Genomic DNA, 6,030 nt, shown 5'->3' with positions numbered 1-6,030 from the left:
AGGAGAGGAGAGAGAGGCTTGGGACGAGAGTCAAGCAAAATGGGAAAGAGAGGGCTGGGACGAGAGTTAGGCAAAACTGGAGAGAGTTTGGGACGAGAGTCAAGCAAAATGGGAAAGAGAGGGCTGGGACGAGAGTTAGGCAAAACTGAGTTGGGACGAGAGTCAGGCTTGGTAGAGAGAGGGGCTTGGGACGAGAGTTAGGCAGGACATGAGAGAGAGGCTTGGGACGACAGTCAGGCAGGACAGGGCAGAGAGGCTTGGACGAGAATCACCAAGGGCAGGAGAGAGAGGCATTGGACGATAGTCAGGGAAGACAGGAGAGAGAGGCTTGGGACGAGAGTCAAGCAAGACAGGACAGAGAGGATTGGGACAAGAGTCAGGCAGATCAGGAGAGAGAGGCTTAGGATGAGAGTCAGGCAGGACAGAAGACAGAAGCATGGAACGAGAGTCAGGCAGGGTGGGAGAGAGAGGCTTGGAACGAGAGTCACGCCGGAGATGGGAGAGACCCTTAGGACGAGATTCAGGCATGACAGGAGAGAGAGGCTTGGGACGAGAGTCAGGCATAAAAGGAGAGAGAGGATTGGGACGAGAGTCAGGCAGGGTGGGACGCAAGGGATTGGTACGAGAGTCAGGCAAGACAGGAGAGAGAGGCTTGGGACGAGAGTCAGGCAGTGTGGGAGAGAGAGGAATAGGACGAGAGTGAGTCAGGACTGGAGAGAGAGCTTGGGACGAGAGTTAGGCTGGGTAGGAGAGAGGGGCTTGGGAAGAGAGTCAGGTAGGGCAGGAGAGAGAGGCTTGCGACGAGATTTCAGGTAGGACAGGACAGAGAGTCTTGGGACGAGAGTCAGGCAGGACAGAAGAGAGGGGCTTGGGAGAAGAGGAAGGCAGGACCGGAGAGAGAGTCTTGGGACGAGAGTCAGGCAGGACAGGAGAAAGGCTTGGGACGAGAGTCAGGCAGGACAGGAGAGAGAGGCTTAGGATGAGAATCAGCTCGGCAGGAGAGAGGCTTGTGACGAGAATCAGGCCGGGTAAGATAGAGGGCCTTGTGACGAGAGTCAGGCAGGACAAGAGAGATAGGCTTGGGACGAGAATCAGGCAGGGCAGGAGAGAGAGGCTTGGGAACGAGTAATGCAGGACAGGAGAGAGAGGCTTCGGATGTGTTTCAGGCAGGACAGAAGAGAGAAGCATGGGACGAGAGCCAGGTAAGACAAGAGAGAGAGTCTTCGGACGAGTCAGGCAGGACAGGAGAGAGAGGCTTGGGACAGAATCAGGGAGGATAGGAGAGAGAGGCTTGGAATGAGAGTCAGGCAAGAGAGGAGAGAGAGGCTTGGGGCGAGAGTCAGGTAGGATAGTAGAGAGAGGCTGGAGGCGAGAGATATTTAGGACAGAAGGTAGAGGCTTTGGACGAGGGTTATGAAGGACAGGAGAGGGAGGAATGGATCGAGGGTCTTGCAGGACAGGAAAGAGAGCAATGGGACTAGAGTCAGGCAGGACAGGAAAGAGAGGCTTGGGACGAGAGTCAGGTAGGACAGGAGAGAGAGGCATGGGACGAGAGTCAGGCAGGACAGGAGAGAAATGCTTGGGACGAGAGTCAGGCAGGACAGGAGAGAGAAGCTTGGGACGAGAGTCAGGCAGAGTGGGAGATAGAGGATTTGGACGAGAGTCAGGCAGGACTGGAGAGAGAGCTTGGAACGAGAGACAGGCTGGGTAGGAGAGAGGTGCTTGGGAAGAGAGTCAGGCAGGGTAGGAGAGAGAGGCTTGGGACGATATTTCAGGCAGGGCAGGACAGAGAGTCTTGGGACGAGAGTCAGGTAGGACAGGAGAGAGAGGCTTGGGACTAGAGTCAGGGGTGACAGGAGAGAGAGGCATTGGACGAGAGTTAGGCAAGACAGGAGAGAGATGCTTGGGACGAGTGTCAGGTAGGACAGGAGAGAAAGGCATGGGACGAGAGTAAGGCAGGGACAGGAGAGAGAGGCTTGGGATGAGAGTCAGGCAAGACAGGAGAGAGAGGATTGGGACGAGAGTCAGGCAGGGTGGGACACAAGGGATTGGGACGAGAGTGAGGCAGGACTGGAGAGAGAGCTTGGGACGAGAGTTAGGCTGGGTAGGAGAGAGTGGCTTGGGAAGAGAGTCAGGTAGGGCAGGAGAGAGAGGCTTGCGACGAGATTTCAGGTAGGACAGGACAGAGAGTCTTGGGACGAGAGTCAGGCAGGACAGGAGAGAGGGGCTTGGGAGAAGAGGAAGGCAGGACCGGAGAGAGAGTCTTGGGACGAGAGTCAGGCAGGACAGGAGAAAGGCTTGTGACGAGAGTCAGGCAGGACAGGAGAGAGAGGCTTAGGATGAGAATCAAGCACGGCAGGAGAGAGGCTTGTGACGAGAATCAGGCCGGGTAAGACAGAGGGCCTTGTGACGAGAGTCAGGCAGGACAAGAGAGAGAGGCTTGGGACGAGAATCAGGCAGGGCAGGAGAGAGAGGCTTGGGAACGAGTAATGCAGGACAGGAGAGAGAGGCTTCGGATGTGTTTTAGGCAGGACAGAGGAGAGAAGCATGGACGAGAGCCAGGAAGACAAGAGAGAGAGTTTGCGGACGAGTCAGGTAGGGCAGGAGATAGAGGCTTGGGACAGAGTCAGACAGGATAGGAGAGAGAGGCTTGGAATGAGAGTCAGGCAAGAGAGGAGAGAGAGGCTTGGGGCGAGAGTCAGGCAGGACAATAGAGAGGGGCTGGAGACGAGAGAGAGGCAGGACAGGAGAGAGAGGCTTTGGACGAGAGTTAGGAAGGACAGGAGAAGGAGGATTGGATCGAGGGTCATGCAGGACAGGAAGGAGAGGCCTGGGACTAGAGTCAGGCAGGACAGGAAAGAGAGACTTCGGACGAGAGTTAGGTAGGACAGGAGAGAGTGGCATGGGACAAGATTCAGGCAGGACAGGAGAGAGAGGCTTGGGACGAGAGTCAGGCAAGACAGGAGAGAGAGGTTTGGGACGAGAGTCAGGCAGAGTGAGAGAGAGAGGATTGGGATGAGATTCAGGCAGGACTGGAGAGAGAGCTTGGGACGAGAGACTTGCTGGGTAGGAGAGAGGTGCTTGGGAAGAGAGTCAGGCAGGGTAGGAGAGAGAGTCTTGGGACGATATTTCAGGCAGGGCAGGACAGAGAGTCTTGGGACGAGAGTCAGGTAGGACAGGAGAGAGAGGCTTGGGATGAGAGTCAGTGGTGACAGGAGAGAGAGGCATTGGACGAGAGTTAGGCAAGACAGGAGAGAGAGGCTTGGGACGAGTGTCAGGTAGGACAGGAGAGAGAGGCATGAGACGAGAGTAAGGCAGGACAGGAGAGAGAGGATTGGGACGAGAGTCAGGCAGGACAGGAGAGAGAGTATGGGGACGAGAGTCAGGCACGGTGTGACACAAGGGATTGGGACGAGAGTCGGGCAAGACACGAGAGAGAGGCTTGGGACGAGAGTCAGGCAGTGTGGGAGAGAGAGGAATAGGACGAGAGTGAGTCAGGACTGGAGAGAGAGCTTGGGACGAGAGTTAGGCTGGGTAGGAGAGAGGGGCTTGGGAAGAGAGCCAGGTAGGGGAGGAGAGAGAGGCTTGCGACGAGATTTCAAGTGGGATATTACAGAGAGTCTTAGGACCAGAGTCAGGCAGGACAGAAGAGAGGGGCTTGGGAGAAGAGGAAGGCAGGTCCGGAGAGAGAGTCTTGGGACGAGAGTCAGGCAGGACAGGAGAAAGACTTGGGACGAGAGTCAGGAAGGACAGGAGAGAGAGGCTTAGGATGAGAATCAGGCTCGGCAGGAGAGAGGCTTGTGACGAGAACCAGGCCGGGTAAGATAGAGGGCCTTGTGACGAGAGTCAGGCAGGAGAAGAGAGATAGGCTTGGGACGAGAATCAGGCAGGGCAGGAGAGAGAGGCTTGGGAACGAGTAATGTAGGACAGGAGAGAGAGGCTTCGGATGTGTTTCAGGCAGGACAGAAGAGAGAAGCATGGGACGAGAGCCAGGTAAGACAAGAGAGAGAGAGTCTTCGGACAAGTCAGGAAGGACAGGAGAGAGAGGCTTAGGACAGAGTCAGTCAGGATAGGAGAGAGAGGGTTGGAATGAGAATCAGGCAAGCGAGGAGAGAGAGGCTTGTGGCGAGAGTCAGGCAGGAGAGTAGAGAGAGGCTGGAGACGAGAGATAGGCAGGGCAGAAGAGAGAGGCTTTGGACGAGAATTAGGAAGGACAGGAGAGGGAGAATTGGATCGAGGTTCATGCAGCACAGGAAGGAGAGGCCTGGGACTAGAGTCAGGTAGGACAGGAAAGAGACGCTTGGGACGAGATTCAGGCAGGACAGGTAGAGAGGCATGGGAGAGTCAGGCAGGACAGGAGAGAGAGGCTTGGGACGAGAGTCAAGCAAAATGGGAAAGAGGGCTGGGACGAGAGTTAGGCAGGACTGGAGAGAGAGTTTGGGACGAGAGTCAGGCTTGGTAGGAGAGAAGGGCTTGGGATGACAGTCAGACAGGACATGAGAGACTTGGGATGACAGTCAGGCAGGACAGGGCAGAGAGGCTTGGACGAGAATCAGGTAGGGCAGGAGAGACAGGCATTGGACGATAGTCAGGGAGGATAGGAGAGAGAGGCTTGGGACGAGAGTCAAGCAAGACAGGACAGAGAGGATTGGGACGAGAGTCAGGCAGATCAGGAGAGAGAGGCTTAGGATGAGAGTAAGGCAGGACAGAAGACAGAAGCATGGAACGAGAGTCAGGTAGGGTGGGAGAGAGAGGTTTGGGACGAGAGTCACGCCGGACAGAGGAGAGAGACTTAGGACTAGATTCAGGCATGACAGGAGAGAGAGGCTTGGGACGAGAGTCAGGCAGGGTGGGAGAGAGGGGATTGGGACGAGAGTCAGGCAAGACAGGAGAGAGAGGCTTGGGACGAGAGTCAGGCAGGGTGGGAGAGAGAGGATTGGGACGAGAGTGAGGCAAGACTGGAGAGAGAGCTTGGGACGAGAGTTAGGCTGGGTAGGAGATAGGTGCTTGGGAAGAGAGTCAGGTAGGGCAGGAGAGAGAGGCTTGCGACGAGATTTCAGGTAGGACAGGACAGAGAGTCTTGGGACGAGAGTCAGGCAGGACAGAAGAGAGGGGCTTGGGAGAGGAGGAAGGCAGGACCGAAGAGAGAGTCTTAGGACGAGACTCAGGCAGGATAGGAGAAAGGCTTGGGACGAGAGTCAGGCAGGACAGGAGAGAGAGGCTTAGGATGAGAATCACCCTCGGCAGGAGAGAGGCTTGTGACGAGAATCAGGCCGGGTAAGATAGAGGGCCTTGTGACGAGAGTCAGGCAGGACAAGAGAGATAGAATTGGGATGAGAATCAGGCATTGCAGGAGAGAGAGGTTTGGGAACGAGTAATGCAGGACAGGAGAGAGAGGCTTCGGATGTTTTTCAGGAAGGACAGAAGAGAGAAGCATGGGACGAGAGCCAGGTAAGACAAGAGAGAGTCTTCGGACGAGTCAGGCAGGACAGGAGAGAGAGGCTTAGGACAGAGTCAGGGATGATAGGAGAGAGAGGCTTGGAATGAGAGTCAGGCAAGAGAGGAGAGAGAGGCTTGTGGCGAGAGTCAGGCAGGACAGTAGAGAGAGGCTGGAGACTAGAGATAGGAAGGACAGGAGAGAGAGGCTTTCGACGAGAGATACGAAGGAGAAGAGAGGGAGGATTGGATCGAGGGTCATGCAGAACAGGAAGGAGAGGCCTGGGACTAGAGTCAGGCAGGACAGGAAAGAGAGGCTTGGGACGAGAGTCAGGTAGGACATTAGAGAGAGGCATGGGACGAGAGTCAGGCAGGAGAGGAGAGAAAGGCTTGGGACGAGAGTCAGGTAGGACAGGAGAGAGAAGCTTGGGACGAGAGTCAGGCAGAGTGGGAGATAGAGGATTGGGACGAGAGTCAGGCAGGACTGGAGAGAGAGCTTGGAACGAGAGACAGGCTGGGTAGGAGAGAGGTGCTTGGAAAGAGAGTCATGCAGGGTAGGAGAGAGAGTCTTGTGACGATATTTCAGGCAGGGCA

Source organism: Panulirus ornatus, unplaced genomic scaffold, assembly GCF_036320965.1.
Source record: "Panulirus ornatus isolate Po-2019 unplaced genomic scaffold, ASM3632096v1 CTG_5460_pilon, whole genome shotgun sequence".
Taxonomy (NCBI): Eukaryota; Metazoa; Arthropoda; class Malacostraca; order Decapoda; family Palinuridae; genus Panulirus; species Panulirus ornatus.
This window is presented reverse-complemented; position numbering follows the sequence as displayed.